A 19,686-nucleotide genomic window follows, 5' to 3' on the forward strand; every position below is an offset into this window, starting at 1 on the left:
CGCACTTGCCCCCAGTGCTATTGGAAACTCTATGACAGGAATTAATGCCCTCCCCCATGGCAAGTTTGATGGTAGAAGGGCACTTAATCAGGCAGGAATGTTGTGCTTTCATGCTGATTAAGTTTGTGGGGGAAGGCCTGTGGACATCCTTCTTGCCCGGCTGTCAGTTTAGGCCCTTAACTGGCCAATTAATGCCCATTAAAGGGCCTCAAACCATTGCGGCTGGAATTAACTGAGTGGCAGCTGGGTGGCTCACCATGTGGGGATGTGGGCAGCACGACAAGCCATAGCCGAGGGGGCAACAGACCCAGCATTAGAAAGCAGGGTATGCACAGAGTGCCCTTGCTGCGAGGCCCCAATACTAGATCTGTGTGACAATACCAGCCTCAGGTAGGTGCCCTACCATTAGTAGTCACTGTTTCCATGGTGGGGCTACTGTTCAGTAGAGCTGCAGGCTGGAAGCTCCCAAAGGGTGGGACTTCTGCTCTTGGGGGTTCTTGATTTTATCTGGGATAAATACCCCTGCTACACCTGTATTTGAGTGGTACTTGATTTGACAGACCTTTCCTAACAGAATTGATGTGGAACTCCCACTGTCTTTCTCGCAGGCAGATGAGATCCTGGTCACCTCCATTAAATATTCTCCCAGAGGTGGCATTTAATTCCCTCCCCAGTGATAAATTTGGTGGTGGGTGTATTTAATCAGGTGGGGAGGTGTGGTGAACCATCGTTGGTTACCACTGTGGGGTTGTTCTAATGTTGTTGTTGGGCTAGGGTGTTTACACTGTGGGATTAATACACCTGTGGTGGTTGCTGTTGTGGCACATCCCAGTCGGGCCCCGCCTCCTGGGAGAGGTATAAGACCATCTGCTCGGGCGGGACCCCTCCAGTCTGGAATGGTGTACTCGTGTTCAAATAGTTCCATTGTTAGACAATAAAAGCCTTCAATTACCGAAGCCTTGTGTCTTGTGCTCGATTGTCGTGCATCAATTTTATTGTCTAACACGAAACTCTCGACGGAAAGGAGAGTATGGAACAAATGCTAAAGCCAGAGCGTCTGACGCTGGATCCACGTGCGGTCGGCGCCTCTAACACCTTTGACCACTGGCTGAAGTGTTTCGAGGACTACCTGGCAGCCTCTGCAGCAGTCACCACGGATAACGACAGACTCCAGGTCCTCCATGCGAGGGTAAGCGACACTGTCTACCTCGCGATTCGTGCGGCCACCACTTACCCGAGGGCCCTCGAGCTTTTGAAAAAGCGCTACACGAGACCTCCCAACGAGATCCATGCTCGTTACCTCCTCGCTACACGGCGTCGGCAGTCGGGCGAAACCATGGAGGATTACGCCATTGAGCTCTTGCAGCTTGCCAGGGGCTGTGACTGCAAAGCTGTGTCGGCTGAGCAGTACATGTACGACCTCGCCCGAGATGCGTTTGTGGCAGGGGTAGGGTCTTCGTACATCCGGCTCAAGCTGTTGGAGAAGGGGAATCTCAACCTGACCCAAGCTATGGAGATGGCTGAAATGCTGGAGGCGGCGTCGAAGAGCTTGGCCCTGTATCCGGAGGACCACGTGGAGACAACGTGGCAGGAGCAGTCACAAATCCCTCCTTGCCCCACGGGCTCGCGCTCCCATATCGACCCGACGGCGGCGGCAGCCCCAGGCGGCCCGCGGTGCTATTTCTGCGGAGGAGCCAAGCATCCACGGCAAAAGTGTCCTGCTAAAGCGGTGGTCTGTAATCAATGCGGTAAAAAGGGGCACTACGCGAAAGTCTGCAGATCGAAGCCCAAGAACGGCAGTGTAGCCTGTGACCCTCCAGAACGGAGATCATCTCCATCGACGTCGCAGTACCCACGAGGTCCGTCCACGTGCGAGCCCAGGACGACGCCATTGTGGTTGGCGGAGTCGGAGGAGGATGACCACCAGGAGTCGCTACGCTTGGCGCCCTCAACCATGTGCGATTCATGGGGGCGGCCATTTTGGTCGACGACGACCAGGAGCGACCAGCAGGGGTCCTCAACATCAACCTCGGCTGCCTGCAGTGACGTCCAAGGGCCAACGGTGGCGTCGATCACCCTGGACCAGGCTAAGCACCACAGGCTTGACTGTTCAATGATGAACATTAAGGTAAATGGTCGTACTGTTTATTGTCTGTTTGACAGCGGGAGCACTGAGAGCTTTATTCACCCTGACACTGTAAAGAGGTGTGGACTCCGGGTTCTACCTGCCAAACAGACAATTTCTATGGCATCACGGTCCCGGTCTGTACCGATCCAAGGACGTTGTGTGGTAACTCTGAAAGTGCAGGGCACAATTTACGAGCGATACAGGCTCCTTGTGTTGCCGCATCTTTGCGCGCCAATTCTCCTCGGACTAAACTTTATGGTCCACATGAGGAGTGTGATCCTACAGTACGGTGGGCCACTCCCTTCGCTGACAGTAGGGGACCAGCCGCAGCCTCCAAATTGTCCAAAGCGCCCTGCATGCAATCTTTCCACACTAAAGATCACCACACCCTCTTTATTTAAGAATCTGGTACCAGGCTGCAAGCCCATCGCTACTAAAGGTAGGCGTTACAGCGCTGAAGATCGGATCTTCATCAGATCTGAGGTTCAGCGGCTCCTCAAAGAAGGGATCATACAGCCCAGCGTTAGTCCGTGGAGAGCACAGGTCATGGTGGTTAAGAGCGGGAACAAACCCCGGATGGTCATTGACTATAGTCAGACCATTAACCGTTATACGCAGCTGGATGCGTATCCTCTCCCGCGCATATCTGATATGGTCAATCAGATTGCGCAGTATCGGGTGTTCTCCACCATAGACCTTAAGTCCGCCTACCACCAACTCCCCATCCGCCCAGAGGACCGACATTACACGGCTTTTGAGGTGGATGGTCGTCTGTATCAGTTTCTTAGGGTTCTATTTGGTGTCACCAATGGGGTCTCGGTCTTCCAGCGTGCTATGGATCGAATGGTGGACCAGAACGGGCTGCAGGCTACCTTCCCGTACCTGGATAATGTCACCATCTGCGGCCATGATCAGCAGGACCATGACACAAATCTCCAGAACTTTTTGCGCACTGCATCTCGCCTGAATCTGACCTACAACAGGGAGAAGTGTGTATTCCGTACGCGCCGGTTAGCCATCCTGGGATACGTAGTGGAAAACGGGGTAATTGGCCCTGATCCCGACCGTATGCGCCCCCTTGCTGAACTTCCCTTGCCCACTAGCGCAAAAGCACTGAGGAGATGCCTAGGCTTCTTCTCCTATTATGCGCAGTGGGTCCCCAACTACGCGGACAAAGCCCGTCCGCTTATTACGTCCACGACTTTTCCACTCACGCCAGAGGCCCAATTGGCCTTCAAGGCATTGAAAAGCGACATTGCGAAAGCCACGATGCACGCGGTGGATGAATCCATCCCTTTTCAGGTGGAAAGTGATGCATCTGATTTCGCCCTGGCCGCCACACTAAACCAGACAGGCAGGCCCGTCGCGTTTTTTTCCCGCACCCTTCAAGGTCCCGAAATTCGGCATTCAGCGGTGGAAAAGGAGGCTCAGGCTATTGTGGAGGCCGTCAGACACTGGCGCCATTACCTGGCGGGGAAGCGGTTCACCCTGATCACAGACCAGCGGTCCATGGCGTTTATGTTCAATAATACGCAGAGGGGCAAGATCAAGAATGACAAGATCTTGCGGTGGAGAATTGAGCTCTCCACCTATAATTACGATATTATGTATCGTCCAGGGAAACTCAATGAGCCCTCGGATGCCCTCTCGCGCGGAACATGCGCTACTATGCAGGAGGACCGCTTGAACGCCCTCCATAATGACCTGTGCCATCCTGGGGTCACTCGGCTCTACCACTTCATCAAAGCCCGCAATCTGCCCTACTCGGTGGAGGATGTCAGGTCAGTGACAAGGAGCTGTCGGATTTGCGCGGAATGCAAACCGCACTTTTACCGACCTGACCGGGCACATTTGGTCAAGGCCACTCGCCCCTTCGAGAGGCTGAGTGTGGATTTTAAGGGCCCCCTTCCCTCAACAGACCGGAACGTGTACTTTCTTAACATCATAGACGAGTACTCCCGGTTCCCGTTTGTTGTCCCCTGTGCGGACGCGTCGACTGCCACGGTGATCAAGGCATTCCGTGATCTTTTTACCCTGTTCGGGTACCCCAGCTATATACATAGCGACAAGGGCTCGTCGTTCATGAGTAACGACTTGAGGCAATTCCTGCTCTCATACGGGATTGCCTCTAGTAGGACCACGAGTTACAACCCTAGGGGCAATGGACAGGTGGAAAGAGAGAATGCTACAGTCTGGAAGGCTGTCCTATTGGCGCTGAAGTCCAAAGGCCTTCCAGTCTCCCATTGGCAGGAGGTCCTCCCAAATGCGCTTCACTCCATTCGCTCCCTCCTGTGTACGGCAACCAATGCTACTCCCCACGAGAGGATGTTCTCATTCCCTCGGAAGTCGTCCTCGGGGATATCTTTACCAGCCTGGTTGACGTACCCAGGACCCGTCCTTCTGCGGCGACATGTAAGGGCCCGCAAGTCCGACCCCTTGGTCGAACCGGTCCACCTCCTCCACGCCAACCCTCAGTATGCCTATGTGGCATATCCTGACGGGCGAGAGGACACAGTCTCGATCCGAGACCTGGCGCCCGCAGGGGACGTAGCAACTCCTGTCGCTCCCATACCCCCAGTCACGAATCCCCTATCTCTTATTTCTCCCCCGGACGTGGCGCGGTCAGCACCGGGACCAGTGCATAACAGTTATACTCCACTGTACAGCTTGCCTGAGACTCGGAGATCGGCGCCATCGCAGAAGGTACCGGGATCCCCTGTACTACCGCTTCATCAGGGTCAACCGGCCCGTGAGTCCTCGAGGGGACAGCCGGACGCTGTTTTGGAGAGAACGCCACCGCAAGCACCTGCTCCGGTGTCACAGCCGGTATTGAGGAGGTCACAACGACGGTGCGGTCCTCCAGACCGTCTGGACTTGTAGATTGTTGATTTTTTAAATATATATATAGTCTGTTTTCGCACCCCGCCGGCCTTTGTTCTCAAAGGAGGGGTGAATGTGGTGAACCATTGTTGGTTACCACTGTGGGGTTATTCTAATGTTGTTGTTGGGCTAGGGTGTTCACACTGTGGGGTTGTTCTAATGTTGTTGTTGGGCTAGGGTGTTGACACTGTGGGATTAATACACCTGTGGTGGTTGCTGTTGTGGCACATCCCAGTCGGGCCCCGCCTCCTGGGAGAGGTATAAGACCATCTGCTCGGGCGGGACCCCTCCAGTCTGGAATGGTGTACTCGTGTTCAAATAGTTCCATTGTTAGACAATAAAAGCCTTCAATTACCGAAGCCTTGTGTCTTGTGCTCGATTGTCGTGCATCAGGAGGGTAGCGCGTGTGGACACTGCCACCTCCACCCCCACTCTGAATAAGTCCGTAGTGGGATAGCCTGTGGTTGGGCTTCCCACCCCAACCAATTGAGACCTGCAAGTGGGCAATTAATGTTCATTTAAGGGCCTCATCCCACCAGCAGGGGTGTAGATGGGGTGGAGATGATGCTCGCTGTATGGGGAGCATGACAAGCCAACCTTTGCTGGGAGAGATGGATCTATTGTTAAAAGGCATTCTATCTCTGATCAAGGGACTGGCATTAGGAACAGCTAGGAAGGGGGATGAGCTGCAAAGAGCCGCCCCCTCCCTCCCCCTTAGAGTCATAGAGGATTACAGCATGGAAACAGGCCCTTCGGCCCAACTTGTCCATGCCGCCCTTTTTTGAAAAAAACCCTAAGCTAATCCCAATTGCCCACATTTGGCCCATATCCCTCTATACCCATCGTACCCATGTAACTATCTAAATGCTTTTTAAAAGACAAAATTATACCCGCCTCCACTACTACCTCTGGCAACTTGTTCCAGACACTCACCACCCTCTGTGTGAAAGAATTCCCCTCTGGACACTTTTGTATCTCTCCCCTCTCACTTTAAACCTATGCCCTCTAGCTTTAGACTCCCCTACCTTTGGGAAAAGATATTGACTATCAAGCTGATCTGTGCCCCTCATTATTTTATAGACCTCTATAAGGTCACCCCTCAGCCTCCTACGCTCCAGAGAAAAAAGTCCCAGTCTATCCAGCCTCTCCTTATAACTCAATCCAGCAAGTCCCGGTAACATCCTAGTAAATCTTTTCTGCACTCTTTCTAGTTTAATAATATCCTTTCTATAATAGGGTGACCAGAATTGCACACAGTATTCCAAGTGTGGCCTTACCAATGTCTTGCACAACTTCAACAAGACATTCCAACTCCTGTATTCAATGTTCTGATGGATGAAATCAAGCGTGCCGAATGCTTTCTTCACCACTCTGTCCACCTGTGACTCCACTTTCAAGGAGCTATGAACATGTACCCCTAGATCTCTTTGTTCCCTTGCCCTTACTGCCAACACCAACCTCCCACCCCATCCAAAAATAAAAAAAATTCAAAATATTCCAATCCCATGAAAAATCACCAGTAATATTAAAATTCCATTTTAAAGTATGCATTTGGAAAGCTTATAATGGGACCCTTCATTTTGTAGTTTTACTGATTTTCCATGACCCCCATCCTGCTCTCAGTTGTGACCTGGGATGCAGCACCAATCCTCGGCCTAGACTGGGTGTTATCATGTCAGTAGCCAACATCTCCCAATGGCACTGCAGTTCAGTGGAACTGCAAGGCTCTGATTGGCCAGCAGCTCTCAGCAGTTGTTACTTCTGGCTCTGGGGGTCCTTGATGCCAGTTAAGGCTGTCTATTTAAGTGCCTGAGTGGCACTAAATTCGATGGGGCTTTCACTGAAAGAGGTTCTTGCCAGCTCTCCAGCGGGGTGCCTGAGATCCCCCCCAATGTCTCCATTAAATATCTCCCTATGATTCAGACAAAGACTTGAAGATTGCAGTACGTGAGCGACTAGCTTGGATAGTGTGCATACTTCCACAATGGAAGAATATAAAGCAGAAAAAAAATGCAGGAATGTTAGCTGATGTCTTCAGATCTGTCTATTATGTATCTACCAAGAGCAAACCGCAGTGAACGAATGCTATTCTCAGAAGGAAAAAAGAAATACTGGTCTGAACTATGTTTTCCTTCTGGGTATGTGGAGAGCTAATGTCTATATAGTGTGTTTCACTACCTCAGAACTTCCCAAAATGTTTTGGAACCAATTACGTGCTTTTGTTTTGAAGTTTAGTCAGACCTGATACAGGGAAATGCCATTGCCAATATGTGTACAGCAGGTCCCGCAATAGTAATAGTATAATGACCAGATAATCTATTTTACTGATTTTGATCGAGGGACAAATATTAGCCAGGACATCCCCCTATTCTTCTTTAAATAGCACCCCTGGGATCTTAAGAAAGCAAGCTTTGCATTTATTTTATAAACTACAGTAATCGGGTTTCATTGCCAAGTTCACCATGTGCCAAACAAAATGAAGAGATGAAGATGGTTTGACATATATATACTCGCCAAATGCTCGGTATGAAGTCATCAGTTATTTTATATGATAAAATAGGATTCAAACCACCTCGTAATTGTCCCAAATCTCAAATCAGCTCACTAGGTCTCAGTCAACATCCAATGCAAATTGTTATCCAATGATTTCAGCCTTGTTGCTCCATGTCCAGAATCCAAAACATGACTGAAGCCCTTGGCAACAAAGAGAACCTTCTGATAGCAGAGCTGGGAAGTTGGATCTGGAGTGTATCAATGGTTTATATTTGCACTGGCATAGCTTCCAAATCTTAGTTTGAGACGTGCTGAGCCATTTTGAATAGCGATCAAAAAATGGTTCGTGAAAAAGCAACGACAATGAATCAGTTTTATAAAAGGGCAGCTCTTACTATTTATTCTTTGGGGGGGTGACCTTATCATTGTGCTCTGCCGGCCGATGGCTGGGGCAAGCCAGCAAGATCACAAGAGAGCCCAGAGTCAGGATCCAATACGATTTCGGGCCTCTCATGGTCTTACCAGCACCGCAAATCAGGTACAATTAGCCTTGTGCCCAGCTGATTGCAGTACTTAAATTTAAAAACCAAATTGAATGGAATTAGCGAGGCCGGGACAGAATCTTCCGGGGTCACTTGCCTCTTGGCCTCACTGGGTAAGGTTCTCTCCTGCGAGGATCACATATGGTCCCCCATCAACGGGGACCAGACGTGATGGCTTCGCCGGTAGAACTGAAGGCCATTGAGGCCCTCCCCTGGAGCTTGGGAGCAGGGAGGTTCCCCTTAGGCACTGCCAGCATAGCACCCTGCCAGTGCAAGCCTGGCACACTGGGCACCGGGCAATGCCAAGGGGTGGGGCCTGAGGGGTGGGGCAAATGAGGGGGTGAGTCCAGACCAGGGCAGGCCATCTGGTGGGGTTGGGAGAAGACCACTATGCATTACTGAACAGCAACCGGTGGGGGTGGGGGGTGAGGCTGGTCATTTCAGCTGCGATCCGTCCGGGGCGGGTCACGATTGTTCCGGGTGGGGTTCGCGATTGTCCCACGAGGGGTGGCTCGTGATCATTCTGGGTGGGGGTCGTGATCATTCTGGGCAGGGTGATGTCACGATCATTCTGGGGGAGTTGGTGGCATTCAGCCGCAGTTTCCCATGGTAACAGGGCATGTGGGATTGCTGGGCCATGAAAGCCGGCTGATAGCAGCAGAGGCACTGACAGGTCATTGTGCTCTCAGAGCATAGGAACCTGCACATGCGCAATGGCACCCTCTGCTGCTATCAGCTAGCTTTCAGGTGATTTAGGCCGCATCTACTCCCCTTTCTGGTGGATTTCCAGTTCGTCAAGATTTTCTTGCCACAGTCAGGAAACTAAGATTCGATTTTTAAGTCGCCCAAAAGACAATGCAAATTTCTCCCATTTTCATGCTTCCTCGGGACTTAAAATGTGTTTGGTAAGTTTGCCTGCCACCTTTGTCTCCATTTGGTCAGCACGGTAGCACAGTGGTTAGCACTGCTGCTTCACAGCTCCAGGGATCTGGGTTCGATTCCCGGCTTGGGTCACTGTCTGTGTGGAGTTTGCACATTCTTCCTGTGTCTGCGTGGGTTTCCTCCGGGTGCTCCGGTTTCCTCCCACAGTCCAAAGATGTGCGGGTTAGGTTAATTGGCCATGCTAAATTGCCCCTTAGTGTCCCGGGATGCATAGGTTAGAGGGATTAGCGAGTAAATATGTGGGGATATGGGGATAGAGCCTGGGTGGGATTGTGGTCGGTGCAGACTCGATGGGCTGAATGGCCTCTTTCTGCACTGTAGGGTTTCTATGATTCTATGATTGAACTCCTGCACTCAAACACTTTTTTTTCCTGAAATCTCTTGACTCGATATTCCTTCAAATAGCTCTGAAAATAAGAGATATAGAATCATGGAATCCCTGCAGTGCAGGAGGAGGTCATTCAGCCCATCAAGTGTTCATTGACTCTCTCTGACAGAGTATCTTACCCAGGCCCTTTACCCCACCATATCACTGAAACCCCACACATTTACCATGGCTAATCAATCTAATCTGCATATCTTGGGATACTGAGGGGCAATTTAGCATGGCCAATCCACCTAACCAGCACATCTTTGGAGTGTGGGAAAAAAACGGAACACCTGGAGGAAACCGATGCAGACACAGGGAGAATGTGCAAACTTCAGACAGTCAGTCGCCCGAGGCCGGGATTGAACTCGGGTCCCTGGAGCTTTGAGGCAGCAATGCTAACCATTGTGCCCCATAACTTTGTCTAAAATCCTTTGAGTCCACATTTTCGATTAAAAAACAAAGCATATTCCAGCATTCAGAAGGAAAATCGACAGGTTGTGATTCACAAGTAACTAGACTGTAAGAACTGTCAGGTTGAGGTGGGAAATAAAAGTGAAGGTACAGTAGTATAGTAGTTATGTTATCCTCATAGTAATTCAGAGACTGGATATGAGCTCAAATCCCACAGCAGCAGCTGGAGATTATAAATTCAGTGAAGTGAATTAATCTAGAATTTTTAACAAAGTTAGCATCAGTAATGGTGACCACAGATCCACAGGAATGCTGTAAAAACTAACAGCCTAGATTTTACAGGGTGCTAAATTCCCTCACCCATCCCTGACTAAAACATCGGTCAGGAGCCTGCCCACTGAATAGCCAGCTGCCCCATAGCCATATTACACTTGGCGTGGTGTTAATTACTTCAGGTCGAGAATTTCACCCCTCCCCCAACATCTGGATGATCTATCAGCTGGATTTGCTGGCAGCTTTGTGAGCACCAGGTTTGAGCAGTCGCCATTGCTCCACATCCCCTAATTGTCCTAAATCTTAAATCAGCACACTAGGCCTCAGTCAACATTCAATGCCAAAGTGTTATACAATGATTTCAGCCCTGTTGCTCCATCTCCCCTAGCTCCAGATCCAAAACATGGCTGAAGCAAGCCCTTGGCTGAAGAAGGGGCAGTTATGGAAGCTGGACTTGAGGTAGGCCCAGGGTGTTGCTAGGCCCTGCCTGGCAGGTAGGTGGGAAGGGCTTCGTGTGAGAGGCCAAGGGGAGGTAGAGTTAAAATGGAGAGGGGGTATGACCTTGGGAAGGTAGGGGATGTCCCCAAGGGACACAGAGAGATGCCCCAAAAGAGGTAATCTCCCCCCCATCCACCCACCTCCCCCTACTCACTTTTGCCCAACACCAGATTATCCAGTAAAGCCTGTCAGGCTAACCACTTGACCTAAGTCTTCCCCTACCGCAGGTAAAAGAGTGGTGGGATAAGGATGAACCATTTTAATAGCCATCAATGGGCCAATTAAGGGCTTCAGTAGGCCCAAGAGTGAGTAGCCTGCCCATGCTGCTACTGCCATATGTAATTTGGGAAACAAGTTGGGATGAGGCAGGAAGGCAAAGAGCTGGTCATGTACGTGTGAGCCACCCCTGCTTTCAGATCTGCCGAGGGGTGAAGGCATTAAATTGAGCCCAATTTCCATTAGGGAAGGAATTCTGACATCCTTACCCAAGCTGGTCTGCGTGTGATTCCAATTGTTGACTCCTAATTGTCCTCAATATGGCTTCCAAGTCACTCAGTTGTACCGGGACGGGCATGGGTGCTGATCTTGCCACTGACACCCCAGACCCAATGAATCAAATATGTCGTATGGCTTCAATCAGAGGGTGTAGCTTTGATCCTTTGGGTCTTTTGCCACAAACAATACGGATTGCAATGTTTATGGAATACTTCTTTATAGAACTTGTCAAACGTTTCTGATCTCAACCTTTCTGGATCAATGGAAACAATGAGAAGCTGGACAATGTCTAAGTCACGACATAAAGATGGCATAATCATTGGCAGGGCTTTCAGACACACACAGTGAATGAAAAAAAGTTCAAAATCAAGCTCTACATTTATAAATAACAGAATAAATGAAGGGATTAAAGATGCAATCATGCGCGAACACAGCCTGATTAGGGAATAAGTAAGCATTACCCAGCAGAAAGAAATTCACTGAAGTTGATTGGCAAGCTCTTTCAGTGCAATGTAACCTGTCACAAAACTTTCCATTTTCACGTAGAAGATCTTATTAATGGTGCAACATTGTTTATAACTCCTGCAGATATATATTATGGAAGTAATCTTACTTTATCACATTTCTATGCCAAAATATATCATTTCTTCATTTAGCATTTTCCTTCTTGTTCCTTTGAAAGAAAAACTCATAGATTTTCAAAGGGCTTTTATATTAAAAAAAAGTGTTGCAAGCAGTGAAGATTCTTGGATGTGATTCTTATTCCATTAAACTGGTTAACTCTATCTTGCTCAGACGTTGCTCATTAATGACTCGTTTGGGAAAGTAACAATTTGGAAGCCACCTTGGAGGAGATCATTTTCTTTCTATGTTTGTTCATGAAATCTGGGCATGGTTGACTCGGCCAACATGTATTATCCATCTATAACTGCCCTTGAGAAGGGGATGGTGAGCCATTTTTTTGAACTGCCCAGAAGGAAAAGAAAAACAGTAAAACAGAGAAATAAGAATACTGGCCTGAACTGGTCTTGTATACTTTAAAATGAAACACCAGTAAAACAGGGAAAGTAAAAACACTGGTCTAAATTGTTTTTTCCCCCCTCTGGCTGCTACAGTCCATGTGGCGTAGGGACACCAAAAGTGTAGGTAGGAAGGGCTTTTGACCCCGCAATAGTGAAGCAACAGTGGTATAGTTTCAAGTCAGAATGCTGTGTGGATTGGAGGGGAATTTGCAGGTGAAGGTGTTTCCATGCGCCTGTTGCTTTTGTTCTTCTTTGTGATTGAAATCCTCCATTTGAAAGGTGCTGTTGAAGGAGCCTTGGTGAGTTGTGGCAGCGTATCTTGCAGATGGTGCACACTGCTACCACTGAGTGTCAGTGATGGAAGGAGTAAATGTTGAAGGTGGTGGATGGGGTGTCAATCAAGTGGGCTGTTTTGTCTTGGATGGTGTTGAGTTCCTTGAATATTATTGGAGCTCTCATCTTGGCAAATGGAGAGTATTCTAAAATAGCCCTTACCATGTGCCTATAGATGGTGGGCATGGTTTGGGGAACCAGGAGATGAGTTGCTCAGAATTCCCAGCCTCTGACCTGTTCTTGTAGCCACATATTTATTGGCTAGTCCAGTTAGGCTATTAATCAATGGTAATGCCAAGAATATTGATACAGGGGGATTCAGAAATGGTAATGCTACTTAGTTTCATTTCAAGAGGAGATAGTTAGATTCTCTCTTGTTGGTGGTGATCATTGCCTGAAACTTGTGTGGCAGGAATATTACTTGACACTTATCAACCCAAGTCTGAACATTGTTCAGGTCTTCCTGTTTATGACACACAGTGTCTGAAGAGCTACAAGTGGTATTGAATGTTGTGCAATTATCAATGGAAATTTCTACTTCACTGATGAATGTCATTGATGGAGTAGGTGAAAATGGTTTGGTCTAGGAAATCACTCTGAGAAACTTCTGTAATGATGCGCTGATGTTGAGATGACAACCACCTTGCTTTATGTTAAGCTTTCCCCTGATTCCCATTGACTTCAGTTTTGCTGGGGCTCCTTCATGCTATACTCAGTCAAATATTACCTAAATGTCAAAGGCAGTTACTCTCACCTCACCTCTGGAATTCATTGTCCATGAGTTTCACACATGATGCATTTGGTGCTAACGTGTGAAACTTATGCTGAACCAGGTTGAAGAAATGCTCACAAATCCACCTGTAGGAAGTTAATTGACTTTCGGTGAGACCAGGTGATGCTGGCAGTGGGTGTGGCTGGAAATCTCCACCCTGGTTTACTCATTCTGTGTCGAATTAGCATTTCTGGGTTAGGCTATGTGTGGTTGTGTTCTGAACTTGACATTGATTACCTTGAGTATGTGAATCAAACCATATTGCCCAGGGTTCTTGCTTCTGGTTATTATCCTGCTACCTCTGATGGACAATGCAGATGTGTAGACCTATGTCTGTGAAGCTGCTGTGGGAAATAGCCAGCCAGCTATTTAAGCTCACAGCTGCACCACTAGACCTATATCCCACTCACATGTCCACCAGTAGGCATGTAAGGCAAAATCCTCTGGCCTCCCAGCCGCGGGTTTCCTGCCGGCGGGAGATAGTGCGTTGTTTGCTAGCAGCAGGATTCTCTAGTTCCACTGCTGTCAATGGGAATTCCCATTGACACCACCCCATGCCAGCAGGAAACCCATGGGCGGGGGTCTGCTGCCGGCGGGGCCGGAGAATCCCGGTAGGAATGGCCAGAGAATTCCAGTTGTATTCTTGTCACACATGCACCAGGAGACATGTATCCCAGTCACATATTCACCAATGAACATATATCCAAGTCACACATGCATGAGTGAATGTGTACCTAAGTCACACATGCATGAGTGAGTGTGTATCGAAGTCACGCGTGCACTAATGAATGTGTACCTAAGCCACATGTGCACTAATGAATGTATATCCCAGTCACATGTGCACGAGCGGTCCTTATCCTAATCAAATGCTCACTTGTTACATAGAAACATAGAAACCCTACAGTACAGAAAGAGGCCATTCGGCCCATCGAGTCTGCACTGACCACAATCCCACCCAGGCCCTACCCCCATATCCCTACATATTTACCCACTAATCCCTCTAACCTACACATTTCAGGACACTAAGGACAATTTTTAGCACGGCCAATCAACCTAACCCACACATTTTTGTTATCCTGTATCAGACTTCAATCATGCATCTTATGAAGGTGTGGGGTTTGGAGGAGGGGGGAAGTTAGAAGTTCCACTCCTTTGCTGAAGGCAATGGGCCCGATTTTACCATCAAGTTGCGTCTGTTTTCGGGAGCGAAAACTTGATAAAGTCGGCGTGAGGTGAGTAGCGCGGTCCGCGCCCATCTCTGCACTGGTTTCCCCTTTACCAAGGCCCGAAAATGTCCGCGATTGGGACCGCACCCGAAACAGGTGTGATGGCCATTTGCATGCCTTTAAATTGGCTTAATGGGCTGCACGCCCAACCTTACCGACACTTCCCCCTTTACCACTGCGTTCACTCATCCAGAATAGGCGCTGAATCCAGGTGCTCCAGTTAGTGAGGAGGTAAGTGCCAAGCATCCAAGATCAGTGCAGGGTGGGGGTGTGGGGCGTGGGGGGGGGGGGGGGGGGGGGGGGGGGCGGTGGGGGGGGGGGGGGCAGGGGGAGAGGGGGGATGGGTCCGACGGCTCGCTGCTTGGGATCGCTGATGGGGGAGGGGGGTTCTGCTGCTATTCTGCCTGAGATCAGTCAGGGGGAAGTGGGGTCCGCTGCCACTTTGTCTGAGATCAGTGAGGGGGAAGGTGGGGTCCGCTGCCATTCTGCCTGAGATCGGTGGGGGGAGGGGCCCACGATTGGTCTCGTTGGCAGAGGGTAGGGGGATAAGGAGGTCAGTAATGTTGTTGGGGTGGGGCAATGTCTGTGGGGGCCATGGGGAGGCATTACTCGGCCAGGGAACGATGTGGCATGGGAGCTGCATTCTGTCATTTTTTTCTGCGAGTGCGCGGTTGGAGGCACCGATCGGAGCTGCAGTGTTTCGGACGTGTTAAGCCCCGTCCAGAGGTTTCTGCAGCGCAATTCGGAATTGTTGATATATTTGCAGGCAGGGTGCGTATGGGGGCGCCTGAAAACGGGTCTAGAACTCGGATCTGAAACACTCCCAGTTTTAAATCCGCCCAGCACTTAGAATCAAAATGGTAAAATAGGGCCCAATAAGCCGCCTGAAGGTTCAAAGGACTGCGGACTCTTAGGAAATGGTTGCCCACAAGGTGTTGTGGTGCATTTATAGCTGGAGAATTGGAGTGAAGCTGATAGGAGAGGAAGAGGAAAAGAAAACTGCAGGGTTACAAACTGTTAAATAAAACAATCCTTTCAAAGAATCATAAAGGAATTCAATCAGTCGTCCTAAACTGAGAAAAGCAACAAAATCAGTGTTCCCTGAGGAAATGTCGAGGATGAAATAACATTGTTCAGTCAAGTCAGCTTCACGCAACAGACTGTCATGCAGCTGAGTCTGCAGTTGTTCACAACACAAAATTAGGCTAAAACTCGTGGGACATCACAGATGAATCAGAATATATTAGAGGTCTAACATCTCTCTTACTTGCTCTCTAACAATCTAAGTTTATTTTGTGCTGTAGTTTCCACAAGTTTTGATGACTCAGACCTATTCGATCGTCTGAGGCACTTCAGAAATCTGCTGCAACCTAATTTGTTTTTTTGTCAATTGACGGATCGCTGATGGTATCACTGTGCAGGTGTGTGGAGCTGGGACACTCAAGTGCTTTAGGTGGCAGCTAACAACCACAACTTTTAAGTGCGAGGGAAGAGCGAGTTAAGTAAAAGTAAATAAGACACGCAGTTCAAATCTCAGATCCAATTGACTTGAGTGCTACTTTCAGAAGAAAAACAGGAAGTCTGCTTGAAAATTAATTACTGCAAGTTTTTGGCAAGGGAAAAGTAACAGAACTGAAGTAATGAATATGATTCTTTTGATGGGTGAAAACTATAAGCTAGCTACTAAAGTTCGATGTAAAACAGCAAGAAAACATGTAAATTGAACAGGGCATGTAATGTATAAACACATTCATGTGTCTGAGTGTGAAGTGTAATATTCCTGAGTATTTGGCCCCTGCTCAAGTCAAATGGCAAGCTTGTTAGGAATTAATTACAATAAATTCTGCTACACAAAAAAGTCTTCACTTACAATGTGTACTTCATATGTTTAGCAAAACTGAATGCCAAGCTCTATATATCCATCACAATGAAGGTTCAACTTCAATAAGAAAAGTATCTTAATGTTTATTCAAGTTTAAGCAAAATACTTTAAAGTTTTGTTCCAATCCATCAAACTAGAAGTAAAAAATGTTTTGTTAAGAAAATGTATTCACACTGACAAATATGGATTGAGAGAAGTTGGATTATTCAAACTTACTGAACTAAACATCTCCAGAAATCGCTGATGTTTTCTTAATAAATTCCATCAAAAATGTCAGTAACAATCAGAAAACGGCTAACATTTGATCCTAGAAACATTTAGAGAGCTTTTATCTCGAACATTTAGACCAACATTGTCGAACATTAAACTTGTAGCAAAATGCATGCTTACCACAACCCTCCAGAATCTGTCTGCTTCTTCCTAAATGCAGTGCCTCGACTGATAGTGCTGTATGTTTTTGTTATGTTTCAGTTTGTTTCGAGTCCCTCAGACTCCATCGGAGCAACAATACATCCTTTATCTCTCAGCCAACTCCTTAAGACTGAATCCACACCCCCCAAAATCCTCCTGCACAACTTGCCATATTTAATAACGTTTACTTCATTGAAATAAATGCATTCTTTCATCATTGCATTCCCCACATTCTTTCCAATATTTATGCATCATTTCACCAAGAGTCTTTCTGGCAGTTACCTATGTCCCGAAAGAGTCTGGGTGAGGGATACACAATTCCGTGGAGACTTATTAAGGGAAAGTTGAAAATAGTCTCCGAGGCTTTCTTTCTGGGCAGGGAGACATTTCAGAAGACTAAACCTCTTTATTTTACAATGTGGATGGTTTATGTGCATTCCTAGCGAATGCTGCAGAGTTATAAACTGCAGAATGTCTGCCTTTCTGGTGAGTTCTTGAAAAGTACTTATCAACAGAAGTTATCAAGCTATTATAGACATTCCTGCACATTTTCTGATTGGGCACAAAACAAAAAGGTTCACTTTTCCTCAGCTTTTTTGTTGTTTTGATACTTTTGATATTTGGCAGCAAGTTTTTATTTTGTTCTTGTACATCGGGTTCTGCCAACATCAGTTTCTGTCAACATCTGGAGTCAACCAATTTAAGATCTTTGGAACTCCAACCAGTGATTCAAAATGATAAGGCGCCGCAACTTAGTGTCAGTGTATGTAGAGGAATGCATTTCCTGGCTCCACATTAATAATAACATTGTGTCCTTCCCGCCTTCCTCAGTGAAGATTCCTCTGGAGGAAAGCTCCAAAGTTTCATTATTTTTTTAAACGTACATTGGGCACACAGCAACATTAAATGTGAATCTGACAGATTTTTATCTGGCTTCAGAAGGTCAGTGGCTGACATGAAATTCTCAGTGTGAAAGCATCCCTTTGAGCATAATGACCCACACCTCGTTGCACTGCTGCCTTTTAAATGGTGATGGAGGGCTACAACCAAAGGCGCCCTCACCTTGATTTGAAGTTTATTGCAACAGCAGTTGCAGGTTGGTGAATGTTGGACATAGAATCATAGAAAATAGGAGCAAGAGGAGGCCATTTGGCTCTCTGAGCCTGCTCCACCATTCATTATGACCCTGGCTGATCATCCAACTCAATAGCCTGATCAGCCACCGCCCACCCACCCCCCCCCCCCCCTCCCCCGCCATTCTTCTGAACTTCAGCAAATACAATCCTAACCAACTCAATCTCTCCTCATACGTCAGTCCTGCCATCCCGGGAGTCAGTCTGGTGAACCTTCTCTGCACTTCCTCTAGAGCAAGAACATCATTCCTCAGATAAAGAGACAATACACAATATTCCAGGTGTGATCTCACCAAGGCCCTGTATAATTGCAGCAAGACATCCCTGTGCCTGCACTCAAATCCCCTCACTATGAAGGCCATTCCCTTCCCGTTTTTGCTATCAAATTAGATAACTTCACATTTATCCAAATTATACTGCATCTGAGATTAATTTGCCACTCACACATCTTGTCCAAACCACACTGAAGGATCTTTGTATCCTCCTCACATCTCACCCACCCACCCAGCTTTGTGTCATCTGCAAATTTGGAGATACTATATTTAGTTCCCTCATCTAAATCATTCATATATATAGATATATATATTATATATATAGTGAACAGCAGGAGTCCTAGCACTGATCCCTGCAGTACCCCACTAGTCACTGCCTGCCATTTGGAAAAAGACCTGTTTATTTCTACTCTTTGTTTCCTGTCTGCCAACCAGTTTTCTATCCATCTCAATGCATTACCCCCAACCCCATACGTTTTAATTTTACAAACTAATCTCTTACGTGGGGTTTTGTCAAAAGCCTTCTATAAATCCAAATAAACCACATCCACTGGCTCCCCCTCATCAACTCTATTAGTTACATCCTCAAAGAATTCCAGTAGATTTGTCAAGTATAGAATCATAGAGACCTTACTGTGCAGAAGCAGGCCATTCAGCCCATCAAATTTACACTGACTCTCCGATGGATCATCTCACCCTGACCTTATCACCAACCCCATGCATTTACCTTGCTAACCCTCCCTAACCTACACATCTTGGTATACCAAGGGGGAATTTTAGCATGGCCAATCAACCTAACCTGCACATTTTTGGACTGTGAGAGGAAACCAGAGCACTTGGAGGAATCCCACGCAGACTGGGAGAGAACGTGTAAACTCCACAAAGACAGTCATACATGGCTGGAGTCGAACCCGGGTCCCTGGTGCTGAGAGGCAGCAGTGCTAACCGCTATGGTACCGTGCCACCTCTGATTTCCCTTTCATAGATTCATGCTGACTCTAACTGATTCTATTATTGTTTTCCAAGTGTTTTGCTATAAAATCTTTGATAATGGATTCTAGAACTTTCCCCATTACCGACATTAGGCTGATTGATCTATAATTCCCTGTATTCTCTCTACCTCCCTTTTTAAATATTGGGGTTACATTAGCTACCCTCCAATCTGCAGGAACTGTTCCAGAATCTTGGAAGATGACCAAGGGTCTTAAAGATTGATTCGTCATCTATTTTCCTTTTTCAATGGAGAAGCAAATTTCTGTGATGTTAACATAGAAACATAGAAACCCTACAGTATAGAAAGAGGCCATTCGACCCATCGAGTCTGCACCAACCACCACCCCACCCAGGCCCTACCCCCATATCCTTACATATTTACCCACTAATCCCTCTAACCTACGCATTTCGGGACACTAAGGACAATTTTTAGCACAGCCAATCAACCTAACCCGCACATTTTTGGACTGTGGGAGGAAACCGGAGCACCCGGAGGAAACCCACGCAAACACGAGGAGAATGTGCAAACTCCACACAGACTGTGACCCAAGCCGGGAATCGAACCCAGGTCCCTGGAGCTGTGAAGCAGCAGTGCTAACCACTGTGCTAC

At 47.6% G+C, this 19,686-nt stretch overlaps 1 protein-coding gene across 1 annotated transcript in view; it reads right to left on the reverse strand.

Moving 5' to 3' along the window:
• LOC144511829 (prolargin-like) overlaps positions 1–16,816 on the reverse strand; it is a 31,694-nt gene extending 14,878 nt beyond the window's left edge. Inside the window, exon 1 of the mRNA XM_078242193.1 lies at positions 16,658–16,816. The gene's annotated coding sequence lies outside the window, so the exon portion shown is untranslated. The remainder of the gene's footprint in view (positions 1–16,657) is intronic.
• Positions 16,817–19,686: the final 2,870 nt, after the last annotated feature.

Source organism: Mustelus asterias, chromosome 25, assembly GCF_964213995.1.
Source record: "Mustelus asterias chromosome 25, sMusAst1.hap1.1, whole genome shotgun sequence".
NCBI classification, from domain to species: domain Eukaryota; kingdom Metazoa; phylum Chordata; class Chondrichthyes; order Carcharhiniformes; family Triakidae; genus Mustelus; species Mustelus asterias.